The sequence below is a fragment of the Urocitellus parryii genome, chromosome 1 (assembly GCF_045843805.1).
Source record: "Urocitellus parryii isolate mUroPar1 chromosome 1, mUroPar1.hap1, whole genome shotgun sequence".
NCBI classification, from domain to species: domain Eukaryota; kingdom Metazoa; phylum Chordata; class Mammalia; order Rodentia; family Sciuridae; genus Urocitellus; species Urocitellus parryii.
Window position 1 is genome coordinate 44,579,940 of NC_135531.1, and position 13,113 is coordinate 44,593,052.

Consider the following 13,113-nt stretch of genomic DNA (forward strand, 5'->3'; position numbering starts at 1 on the left):
TTTCCCCTGTTTTTTGTGGGTTTTGTCTCTATTGTAGACATTATCTCCTTTTTATATTTTCAACTAATTATTCCTCGAATAAAGATTATAATAGATTTTATACACTTGTATTCAGCTGCCTTAATATATCTTTTGTTAGTTTTAATGGTTTTTAAATTACATTATATTTTCTGGATATATAATCATTTTATCTTCAAATTCCATCTCTTTTTTTAAACATTTTTATTTTAGTATTACTTATTTTATTTTATTGCTCTTACCTAAAAACTCCCAAATAATGCTGAATATAATAATTGTGCTGGCAAGAATGCTTATTCTGTTTCTGATTGTTTTATAAAATGTTATAAAATGCTTTAATTTTTCTACTATTATTTGAAGTTAAATTTCTTATTTGACTTAGAGTCTTATTAGGAAAAGCTACTGAATTTTATAAAATGCTTCTTCATCGTCTCTGCCTATAGTTGTATCTTTTAAATTTCTTATTTTGTTAGTTAAAATAACATTAATAGGCTTTCTAAATACTAATCAATTTTTAGTATCTATAATTTACCACACTTGGTTAAGGTATATGGGTTTTTTTTAATATCTTTTGTTTTATTTATTTGTTTTTATGTAGTGCTAAGAATCGAACCCAGGGCCTTGCACTTGCTAAGCAAGAGCTCTATCACTGAGCTACAATCCCAGCCCTAGTGTAAATGTTTTTAAGCTGTAGTATTATTTCTTCATTTTTTATTTTATCTTATTTTGTAGACACATACTTAGCCATATGTAAAATGTAAATAAACAAGTAAATATGTTCATGTAGTAAATAGTTTTTATGTAGTAAAGTTATGAATTTTTTTTCCTTTTTTGCTTAGGATTTTTTCCCTTTGTCTTTTTCTCTCCCTCACATACCATCAACCCCTTCACATGCCCATGACCTTGCTTTCTCTGTCTCTGTGTCTATCTGCTTCTCTCTCTCTCTCTCTCTCTCTCTCTCTCTCTCTCTCTCATACTGAGGATCAAACCTTGGGACTCATGCATGCTACGCATGCTCTCTACAACTGAGCTGTATCCCCAGTCCTACTAATTATTTTTAACAAACAAATGTTATATGTGTTTCTCTTCATGTTTTCTCTCCATACTCACATAATAATGGATAATCTTATTTATACATATACATATGTAACTATGTACACATATAAGGTTTTGCATTGTTTGTTTACAAAATGGGGATCATGGGGCTGGGGATGTGGCTCAAACGGTAGCGCACTCGCCTGGCATGCGTGCTGCCGGGGTTCGATCCTCAGCACCACATACCAACAAAGATGTTGTGTCCGCCGAGAACTAAAAAATAAATATTAAAAAACATTTCCTCTCTCTCTCCTCTCTCACTCTCTCTTTAAAAAAAAAATGGGGATCATGTTCTACATACTTTTGTACATCTTGATTTTTTTTTTGCTTATAGCACCCAAATGTAATAATAATAAATCAGTAAAATAGTTCTAATTTATTTGTTTTAAGGCTACTCTTTAATATTTATGGTGGGTAAGACATAATAGACTCAAAATTCCTAATTCATTTGTCAAGCAAAGCCACACAAAACATTCAGGTCATGTGCTTTATGCTTGGTTAGTATGATTCAGCTACAATGATACCAAATATAGACTTGATGGCAAAGATAGATGGATGGATTGATAGATTGGTAGACAGAGAGATAGATGTTACTAGATTACTTTCTAAACTAAAATAGTATGTGTAACTATATACAAGCATGTGTGTACATGTGTATGTATTGCCTAACCTGTCTCTATTTTATACTGAAAAAATTTTAGGTATGATGCCCTTCTGTGACCCCAGGGGGATTCTCCCAAGTATTCATGCCTGTCTCATGTTTGGAGATAATCTGAAGGATAGGTAGTGAAATTACTTAAGTAATTTATAATTCCAAATTGCTCTTCTGATACATTCCTTCAGTTGACACAATTTATTTATTTTTTATTTCAAAGAAAACAGTTTATTAAAGACAATGTTCAGCTGGGTTGTAGCTCCTGCCTGCAATGCCAAGTACTTGGCCCAGGTCCAATGCAGAGAGCCACCTTTCCAAGCAGATCTCAGCAATGGCTAAGCCTCTGGCAGCTCCCCACACTCCCAGTCTCCCTTGGGGGGCATTTGGAAAGGGGGAATCAAAGGCACAGGGAACCCAGGCAACACTGAAAGTCTGTAAATCTCTGAATTCCCTCTGTAGCTGAGGGTTAGGATTGGACATTTCCCCAATTGGAACACGAAAGTCAAACCCACTGGCCACTAGAAATTAGGCATGTTGAAAATAGGCTAGACTTAGGGGTACTCAGTAATAATGTCTCTAGGGAAAACCATATTCCCATTTCACCCCTGCATGTCCTCTTTTGGGAGGGGGGCACTTAGTAGGGTCCATGAGACCAGGGTTCTCTACCCCTGGCCTTCTTACTCAATATGCTAGTCTTACCTTCATGTGAACAATTAGCTGAGGCCAGGGTGGGCATGCTCAAGGCTGTAATCCCCAGAGGACTGCAGCAATAGTAGGCGAGCCTGGACAATTTAGCCAGACTGTCTCCAAGGGCTGGGATGTGGCTCAGGGATTAGCACCACTGGGTTCAATTGCAGGAACCATAGGAGGAAGAATTAGCTTACTCTGGTGCATGAAGTCTTATTGAGGGCTGGACATTGGTGCAGAAGTCGCAGACATCCAGAAGTGTGGCTGTGGCAGGTCAAAAGGCACACTGGCTCCTGGAGGCCTCCTCAGACAGCACAGTTGACACAATTTAATCTCTATTGCCTCCTCTTATTACAGATACAAATTAGAAGTCATCAGGAAAAAAAAATTTCTCTTGTCAACCTACAAATTTATTGGCATTTTCACTTTTTTTTTTTTATCCACTCTCTCTCACATCATGAAAGGGTAATTAGTCAACTAGGCACTACAGCTCTCCACATCCCTGGAGAGTTTAATCCATCAATTATTGATTATCTAGTACCATTAAATCTTCTCTACTGGTTTTCCTTTCTTTCCCCCTCCACATTTTTTTATTGGTGCATTGTAGTTGCACATAATGATGAGATTTGTTGTCATATATTCGTTTATTCACACTATATCATCATATAATTTGTCCAATATCACTCCCCAGCTCTTCCCCACTCTCCCTTCTTTAGCTCCCTGCTTCTTTCCCTCTATTCTGTTGATCTCCCTTTAAGTTTCATGAGATTCCCACACCCAACTTTTAAAAAAAATTTTTTTAGTTATAGATGGACACAATATCTTTATTTTTATTTATTTAATTTTGCGTGGTGCTGAGGATTGAACCCAGTGCCTCATGCGTGCCAACCGAGTGCCCAATCACTGAGCCACAACCTCAGCGCTCTTTCTTTCTCTCTAGCTTCCACAAATGAGAGAAAAGATACCACCTTTGACGTTCTGAGTTTGGCTTATTTCACTTAGCATAATGTTCCCAAGTTCCATCCATTTTCCTGTGAAGGACATAATTTCATTCCTTTTTATGACTGAATAAAACCCATTGTGTATATAAACCCCCTTTTTAATCCATTCATCTTTATCCATTCATCTGTTGATGGACACCAGGTTGGTCCCATAGGTTGGCTATTGTTAATTGTGCTGCTATAAACATGGGTATGTATGTATCACTGTAGTATGATGACTTTAATTCTTTAGGATAAATATTGAGGGTGGTAGAACTGGGTCATATGGTGGCTCTTCTGAGTAACCTCCATACTAATTTCCATAATGGCTGTACTAATTTTCAGTTCCACCAACAGTGTAAAAATGCACCCTTTTTTCCCACAACCTATTCAACATTTATTATTGATCATATTCTTGATGACTGCCATTCTGACCAGTGTGAGATAAAAATCTCAGTATAGTTTTGATTTGCATTTCCCTAATGGCTAATGATGTTGGACATTTTTCATATATTGTTGGCCATTTGTATTCCTTCTTTTAAGAGATATTTGTTTAATTGATTTGCTCATTTATTAACTGGGTTTTTGATTTTTGTATAAAATTCTTTTTGAGTTCTTTATATATTTTAGATATTAATCCTTGTCAGAAGACCAGCTAGCAAAGATTTTCTTGTATTCTATAGGATCTCTCTTCCCATTTCACAATTTTCTCCTTTGCTATGCAGCAGCTTTTTAATTTGGTGCTGTCCCATTTATTAACTGAGCTTTGGGGGTCTTATGAGAAAGTCATTGCATGTGCCCACATGCTGGAGTATTGACCCTATATTTTCGTCTTGGTGTTATATAGTTTCTAGTCTAATTCCTAGGTCTTTGATCTATTTTGAGTTGATTTTTGTGCAGGGTGAGAGATAAGGGTCTAGTTTCATTCTTCTGCATATGGATAGCCAGTTTTCCTAGCACCATTTGTTTAAAAAGCTGTCTTTTCTCTAAAGTTTTTGATACCTTTGTCAAAGATCAGATGACTGTTTTTTGTGGTTTGTCTCTGTGTCTTCTCTTCTGTACCATTGTTCTGTATGTCTGTTTTTATACCAGTATCATGCAGTTTTTGTAACTGTAGCTCTACAGTATAATTTGAAGTCAGGAATTATCACGCCTCCAGATTGAGTTTTTGGCTTAGAATTGCTTTGGCTATACTGGGTCTTTCATTCTTCCAAATGAAATTTAGACTCTTTTTCTAATTCAGTGAATGATATCATTGGTATTTTGATGGGGATTGCATTGACTCTGTACGTCTCTTTTGGTAGTATGAACATTTTAATACTATTGATTTTGCTTATCAATGAGCATGGGAGGTCATTCCATCTTATTCCTTTTTAAATTTCTTTCTTCAGTGCTCTATAGTTTTCATTGTAGAGGTCTTTCATCTCCTTGGTTAGATTTATTTCTAGAATTTTTTTGAGGCTACTGTGAATGGGATTGTTTTAAAAATCCCATTTTTAGAATTGGTTTGTTCTTCTTTTTCAAGGGCCTTAAGGTGCATCATTAGGTTGTTTGGGATCTTTTCCATTTTCTTATGTAGGTGCTTATAACTATAAACTTTCTTCTTACAATTGCCTTCATATTGTCCCAGAGATTCTGGTATTTTTTATATTTATATTTTATGTCCAGTTGTAACTGGACACAATAGCTTTATTTTATTTATTTATTTTTATGTGGTGTTGAGTGAGGATCGAACCCAAGGCCTCACACAACTCAAGAGTAGTGGAAAAGAATATGACTTTGCAGGCTGCAACCCTTGGAGCTGATCCTGGCAGACAACCCCTGCTGCTAACACTAAAATGGGCTTTCCCCTCTGCAGAGGCCTGCAACTTAGGCAGACCCCACCTGCCAGAAATGGAGAATCTAGTTTCATCTCAAGCTCCAGTTTCAACAGGACAGGAATGTATGTCCATGTCAGTTTAAGTCCCTTAATGTGATTGTATTAGTTTCCCATGGGTGTCTTAGCAAATTACTACAAACTCAGTGGCTTAAAACAACAGAGATGTGTCCTTTCTCATTTCTGCAGACCAGAAGTAAAGGTGTTGGCAGGGCCATGCTTCCTTCCTTGTCCCTTCCTAGGCTCTTGTGGTTTCTGGAAATCTCTGGCATTCCTTGACTTGCACCTGCATCCTTCCAACCCTTGCTTTGGTCTTCCACCTGGCCTTCTCTTAAATAATTAATTACATCTTCAAAGATCCTGTGTGCAAATAAGGTCACAGTCTGAGGTTCGGGGGAACATGAATTGTGGGGAGATACTATTCAGCTCTCTTCAGAGGATAGGCCTCTTCTGATATGGCCTATCGAGGCCAGACTTCCTCCCCTTCCCAGCCTCATTCCTTACCACTCTCCACCTCTCATCCAACTTAGTAGTATTAAATCCCTTGTAATTCTGGGAACATAAGATGGTCTTCCCACTTCTGGACCTTTGTATTTCTTGCCCCTGACTTTGAAATATCCTTGTTGTCTCCTTTTGTGTGACTCTTACTGTTTTTCAGATTCTAGGAAGTTTCCCCAAATCTCACCTATCACTGGCACATGCTCTTCCTCCCCATTTCCCCTTTGCACTCTAGGTTCACCTTGACCATGGTAGTCCATTATTTAGTAAACTTAATTAATGCTTCATTTCCTCTCTAGGTCTCTTTCCCTAACTTCTTGTCACCCAAGTAATCAGTAAGAGGCCAATGTTTTTGTTTTTGTTTTGTTTTGTTTTGTTTTGTTTTAGTGCCTAACACAGTACCTAACAAATAGTCTATAGTATAATATACAATGAGCAAATGAAAGAATGTTTTTGAAAATGTTCACATATGGTTAAGAATTTCCACTTGTTAAAATTGATGTACGGGGGCTGGGGATGTGGCTCAAGCGGTAGTGCGCTCGCCTGGCATGCGTGCGGCCCGGGTTCGATCCTCAGCACCACATACCAACAAAGATGTTGTGTCCGCCGAGAACTAAAAATAAATAAATAAATAAATATAATAAAAAAAACATTGATGTACAATAGCATTTGTGATGGTTTCTTTATTCAGATTTGTGCTTTATAGAGAATAATAACTATGTCTGAAGAATTTGAGAAAAGTATTCCATGAATATTGAATATTATGTTAGGCAATATTAAATTGCTCCGTTTGGTCTTGGTGTTGCATGTGTTGAATATCCACCTTGATCTGACCATAGTTCTATTCATTTTTATTATCTTTAGATCAAATAATGTAACATTCTCAATTATAGACATAAATTTGAATAAGATTACCACATGAATGGTTTTGAATTTCATATAATATTAACTTTAAAGAAAATGATGTGGATTTTTTTTTAAAGAAAGAAAAGCCTCTATTGAAATCAGAAAATGTGTTTACCTAACTAGTAGAAACTAGAAATAGGACCTTAAAGAAAAGAGAATGTTGAAGTAGATAGTATTGATTATCTTCAGAAAACACCCACTCACGTCACCAATAGACTTTAAATTATTCAACATCCTGAATAAAATGAGCACAGAAAAATGTTATTAGAAAGATCATGTTTCTTTTATCTTTTTTTTTTTTTCTTATATCAAAGGCTTCCAGGATTCCTGAATGTTTTCCTTTTCAGTTGACATAGCTTCAAGAATGACAGCAGTCTGCATCTGGGTTGATTGGAAGAAAAACCCCTACAGGCTCACTGTGGCTTAAGACGTCAAGTAGGGCACCAACAGCGAGGACAGTTCGGTGAGATTCTTGGCCTCTGAGGAACTCTGAGACCAATCAGCAGAATGGATAAATAAATGGGGTATATCAGCAATCATAATGGACACACTTCAGCTACAAGAAGCCACCTAGATGAATCTTATAATTCTAAACAGAAACAAAACACAAAATAACAGGCCTAGCACAGTTGCATTTATGTAAAGTTTAAAAGCAAATGAAACTAAGGTATATTACTTCGGGGATACATATATAGAAGGGTAAACAAAGAAGTGATTACTATAGAATCAGGAGAGAAGTTGTCTCTAAGGAGATGAAAAGGAATATTACAAGGCAGCATCTTAGCCGGTGGCAGGTACTTCAGGGTGTTAACACTCTCTTATTTCTTGTTTCTTGTTCACACTGTTATTTATGTTCTTTATTTTCCTGGTGCTGTGGTTATACCTACATCCGTGTTTTACATCCTTCTGTAATATTTTATAGTTGTTTAAATAAACATGATAAACAAAATACCATTGTTCCATTGGGGAGAGGGACAGGCAGGGACCAATTTTTATAATATTGAAGTCTTCAGCTCCTGGCATAATATCTACTCTAAAACAAGGACCCCATAAATACTGGTTGAACTAAACTGGCCTAAGCAATGTGATAGGAAGGAGCAAATTTCAAGCAGAAATTACAACTAAAATTTTCAACTTCACTGTACCTTAAAGATGGGATACTATTGTGATTATGCTTATCTTATTATACATCTTATTAACATATATTAGGAAAAATGGTTATTATTTCTTTTGGGAACACAGAGTTTTTCATTGATTTTTGTTTAACTTGGTATTGATCTTTAACTTTTTTCATAAAAATTATATATTTTATATATAATTATATATTTACTTTTTTAAAACAGGGCTCATTATGTTGCCCAGTCTGGCCTCAAAAACCTGATCTCTTGGGCTGGGTTGTGGCTCAGTGGTAGAGCACCTGTCTCGCATGCGTGAGGCACTGGGTCCAATTCTCAGCACCACATGTAAACAAATAAATAAAGGTCCATCGATAACTAATAAAATATTTTTAAAAAACCTGATCTCCTGAGGAAGAAGGGGAGAAGTGCTGGGGAGTGATACTGGCCAAATTATATTGTTATATTCTGTACTATGTGCATATACCTATATGTAATAACAAATCTCATTAGTATGCACAACTAAAAATGCACCAATAAAAAATTTGGGGGAAGAAAAAAACAAAAAACTTCTGATCTCAAGAGATCTTCCCACCCAGTGCTAGGACTTCAGGTATAAGCTACTATACCCAGCTAAATATTGTATGTATTTAAGATGTACAATATGGGCATGGTGACATACACCTGTAATCCCAGTGACTTGGTAGGCTGAGGCAGGAGGATTGCAAGTTCAAGAGAAGCCTCAGCAAATTAGTGAGTCTCTAAACAACTTAGTGATACTCTGTCTCAAAGTAAAAAATAAAAGGGCTGGGAATGTGGCTCAGTGGTTAAGCACCTCTGGTTTCAATCCCCATTACAAAAAAAAAAAAAAGATGTACCAGCATAGCTCAAGGCTAAGGGTATGTACTCATCTCCTACATGCTCAGCTTCTGTTCATGGTGGCCCCCCACATCCTCGCACAATTATCTTATGTGTATGTGCTGAGGGCCATTGCCAAGTAGGAATGACGCATCGATATTTCCTTGCCAGCGTACCCCATGTTAAATGGACTTACCTTGGAAATTTGCTGTGACCTTGCATGTGTGTTTGAGAAAGATGACCCTGCTCAAGGTGATCGAGGGTGGATCCAGGTTTGAGGAAGTATCCTGCAGGTTTGAGGAAGTATCCTGGTCCTTGGGTTTAGGGTGTTCCCGGTTTAGGTTTAAGGCGTTCCCGTTTAAGACAATAGGGGTTCTTAGGGAAGTTGGAGGTTGAAGATTATTGCTGCTGGGATTAGGGTGTTCCTGCTGCTTGTTCCCGTTGAGTTCTCGTGAGATTCAAGTGGAATTTGGGAAAAAGCCTCGTGAGGAGGTGAATTGTGCGGGCAGATTTAGATTTCCCCTGAACCTGTGTGGAGGCCGCTGTGAGTTTGGGAATAAAAAATTGCTGTTTGAATCTACAAGGTGTGTGGTGGCTCATGATTTCAGTGCCAAGCCCAGACATCGGCATGTATGTACATTTGCAATAAGAGCACCTGGTATCTACTTTCTCAACAAATTTCTAATACCATGTTGATAGATTATTACAACAACATAGTATTACTAACTGTACTCATCATACTGTGCATTAGATCCCTAGACTTATTTTTATTCATAACTGCATCTTCGTCCCTGTTGATCAATACTTCCCAATTTTCCTGACTTCCTACCCCTGGTAAACACTGTTCTACTATATCTTTATGTATTCGGCTTTTTTAGATTACACATATAGTTGAGAACATGCAGTATTTTTGTGTCTGTCTTGTGTTGCTTAGCATAATGACTTTCATTTTCATCCATGTTGTCAAAAATGGCAGGATCACCTCCTTTTCTAAGGCTGAATAATATGCCATTGTGTGTGTGTATACATACACAGTCTCTTAGTTTCTTTTCACATTCATCCACCTATAGATACTTAGGTTGGTTCCATATCTTGGCTATTTTGAGTAATGCAACAATTAACATGGGAGCAAAGGTATCTCTTTGAGGTAGTAATTTTTTTTTTTGAGTATACACCCAGAAGAGACATTGTTAGAGCATATGGTAGCTCTATTTTTAACTTTTTGAGGAACATACTTTGTACCATAATAGGTAACAATTTACATAACAACCAACAATGTACAAGGTCCCTTTTCTATGCCTCTTCAGCAGCACTTACCTCTTTACTATAATAGTTATTCTAACAGGTGTAAAATGATATCTCATTGTGGTCTTTATTTTTCTTTCCCTGGTAATTACTGATGTTAAACACTTTTTCATATATCTGTTGGCTATTTTTTCAAAAATAGTTTTTTAGTTAAGCATGGACACAATATCTTTATTTTGTTTATTTGTTTTCACGTGGTGCTGAGGATCGAAGCCAGTGCCTCATATGTGCAAGACAAGCGCTCTGCCACTGAGCCGCAACCCCAGGCCCTGTTGACTATTTTTATGTATTCTTTGGAAAAATATCTACTTAGGTCTTTTGCCCATTTTAAAATTGCATTATTTGGGTTTTTTGTTTGTTTGTTTGTTTGTTGCTATTGAGTTGTATGAATTTCTTATGTAATTTGGCTATTAATCCCTTATTAGATATACAGTGTATAAATAATTTCTTTAATCTCTAGGTTGCCTTTTCAATTTTGTTATTTTCTTTGCTGTGCGGAAGGTTTTTTTTGCTTGTTTTTGTTTTGTTTTGTTTTGTTTTTGTACTGGGGATTGAACTCAGGAATGCTTAACTACTGAGCCACCTCCCCAGCCCTTTTTACTCTTTAATTTTGAAACAGGGTCTTCAGAGTCTCACTAAATTTCTTAGGGCCTTGCTGAGTGCTGAGGCTGGCTTTGAACTCACAATCCTCCTTCCTCAGCCTCCCAAGTCCACCATGTCTAGCTGTAGAAGCTTTTTGTTTGACCTAGTTCCACTAATCTATTTTTTTTTTACCTGAGCTTTTGATATTATATCAAAAAATATTTGCCAAGGCCAATGTCAAGAAATTTTTCTTCTGTTTTCTTCTAAGAATTTTACAGTTACGTATTGATCTTTAATTTCAATCCTCAGGGGAAAAAATGGATTAATACAGACAGACCTGAATCTCTAGAATAGCCAGACACATACCGAAAGGGTGGAAAATGAGACACATAATATATGTGTACTATTGATTTTTTTCCCCTTTTTCCTTAAAGAGAAAGACCAAAGGAAACTCTAGTTACTTGTGGTGTATGTTCTTCTAATTGTGAATTTACTGTATTCATGGTAACTAAATTAAAACATCTCATTATTTGTTTTACATAATAACTATCTTTTTATTGGTCAATTATTAATAACCAGATTCTTTACCTGTTTTAATCCTATCTATGATAATAACCAATCCTTTGAAAATTCTTGCCCCAGAGGTAATTACAGAAATGTTCAGATGTTATAATACTTTTCAGTTCTTTAAAACATGTAATTAGTTGAAAAGATAATTTCATTTATGTATACATTAAAATGTGAATTTTTTAATAGCTCAATTTTATTCAATTACTGGACATGATAGCTGTAATAGCCTCAACATAAATTGATACAAAAGAAAAATTCACTCATAATCCCAACATAATCACAAATCAAACTATTTTCAATTTTAGTACCATTGATAATTTTTTTTAATTACTGATGCTATTTTAGCCTTTGCTTTTCTATAATCTAGAATGATAAATCTTTCATGTTTTCAGTTTTCCTATTTAATTCAGATTATCTGAAGGATACTAAAAACTCTATGGATACCTTTTCATTCCAATGTATAGATTGTATAAATTGTTCTATCAATGTATAAATTTTTTTTATGAAAATATATCAAACATACTAATATGCACTAATAAAAATTTAAAAAAAAACAAGCACAAGTTAAAATGAATAAGTGATCATACTTGTTCCATGTGACCTCTAGAAGTAATGTGTGTTCTTAGTAACTCACCTTTGCATCTTCTATATAATTATTAAATATAAGCGAGATTTAAAGTTATACAAGATACTAGAAACATACCTCTATATATTTATTAGTAAATCATTTTAGGATGTTATTGTTGTTGTTTAATACTGGGAATTGAACCCAAGGGTGCTTTACAACTGAGTTACATCACCAGACTTTTAATTTATTTTATTTTATTTTGGTGGTACCGGGGAATTAAGAGACTTTTTAATATTTTATACTGAGACAGGGTCCTGCTAAGTTGTTGAGGTTGACCTTGAACTTGCAATCCTCCCACCTCAGCCTCCTGAGTCTCTGGGATTACAGGTGTATGCTACCATGTCTGGCTGAGAATGGGTCTTATTAAACTGGCTCTGCATTAAAAAAAAAAAAAAAATTCCTACTAAAAAGAAATTAGGAGTATTCTCCCAAAGCCTGTTGTCTAATTGATGGATTTTCCTTCTAGAATGACTCCTGAAGAATTATTGGATTTGTTTGTTTGTTTGTTTTAAGATGGTCTTGAACTCATGGGCTCAAGTGATCCTCCCATCCTTCTCTTAGTGGTTTCTGAAAAGGAAAACCAGCAACCATGCCTTCTTTTCTAGAAACAATGAGATTTAGTATCTCCAACAAGAGAACGCAATGCAATATTGAAGCTGTATTCACGAGTAATAACCAAGGCCGAACTTTTCTCAGCCAGAGTTGGACTATTTCTGCTTCAGAAGACTTCTTGGCCCTGAGACAAAAAATAATAATAAATTTCATTTACTGATCCCTTAATATATACCAAATGTTGTGCTAAGAATTTTTCATACATTGCTTAGCTCAATTCTCATGGAAAATTTATTAGATAGGAAATTAACATAAACTCCCATTTAGAGGTGAGATCACTAAAACACACCAAAAAAAAAAAAATGAGCTAAATATTTACAAAGGTCACACCACTGGAAATTGATGAAGCTAGAATCTGAACACAGTCAGCCTACTCCAAGAGCTCACACTCCTAATGCCTCAGGGGCCTGAGTACTGGTCACCTGGTTCTGGGAGATTGGTTCTTGGAGGGGGTCTGGGGGAGTCTGAGCATGGGTCAAGATTCAGGAAGTAAAGTGACCACAATGCCTAACAACTTTTGTTACTGCATCCTGTACACTGGGACTCTTTCCTGTCTAAGGCCTACACTTGTTTTTCCTAATGAAAAGGATGAAAGGGAATGGGAAACTGTCCAATCAGGAGGTCTTGGGAGAGGAAATGTATTAATGTATCAGAGCAGGAGTGAAGAAACATTTCTTAACTCAGCTTGGATTGATCAGTAAAAACAAAAGCAGTCCCTCCTCAATAAA

General features: G+C 36.1%; 1 pseudogene; it reads right to left on the reverse strand.

Annotated features, from left to right (window-relative positions):
• The window catches only part of LOC113180802 (large ribosomal subunit protein uL30-like 1 pseudogene), a 116,651-nt pseudogene that overhangs the window by 27,852 nt on the left and 75,686 nt on the right, over positions 1-13,113 (reverse strand).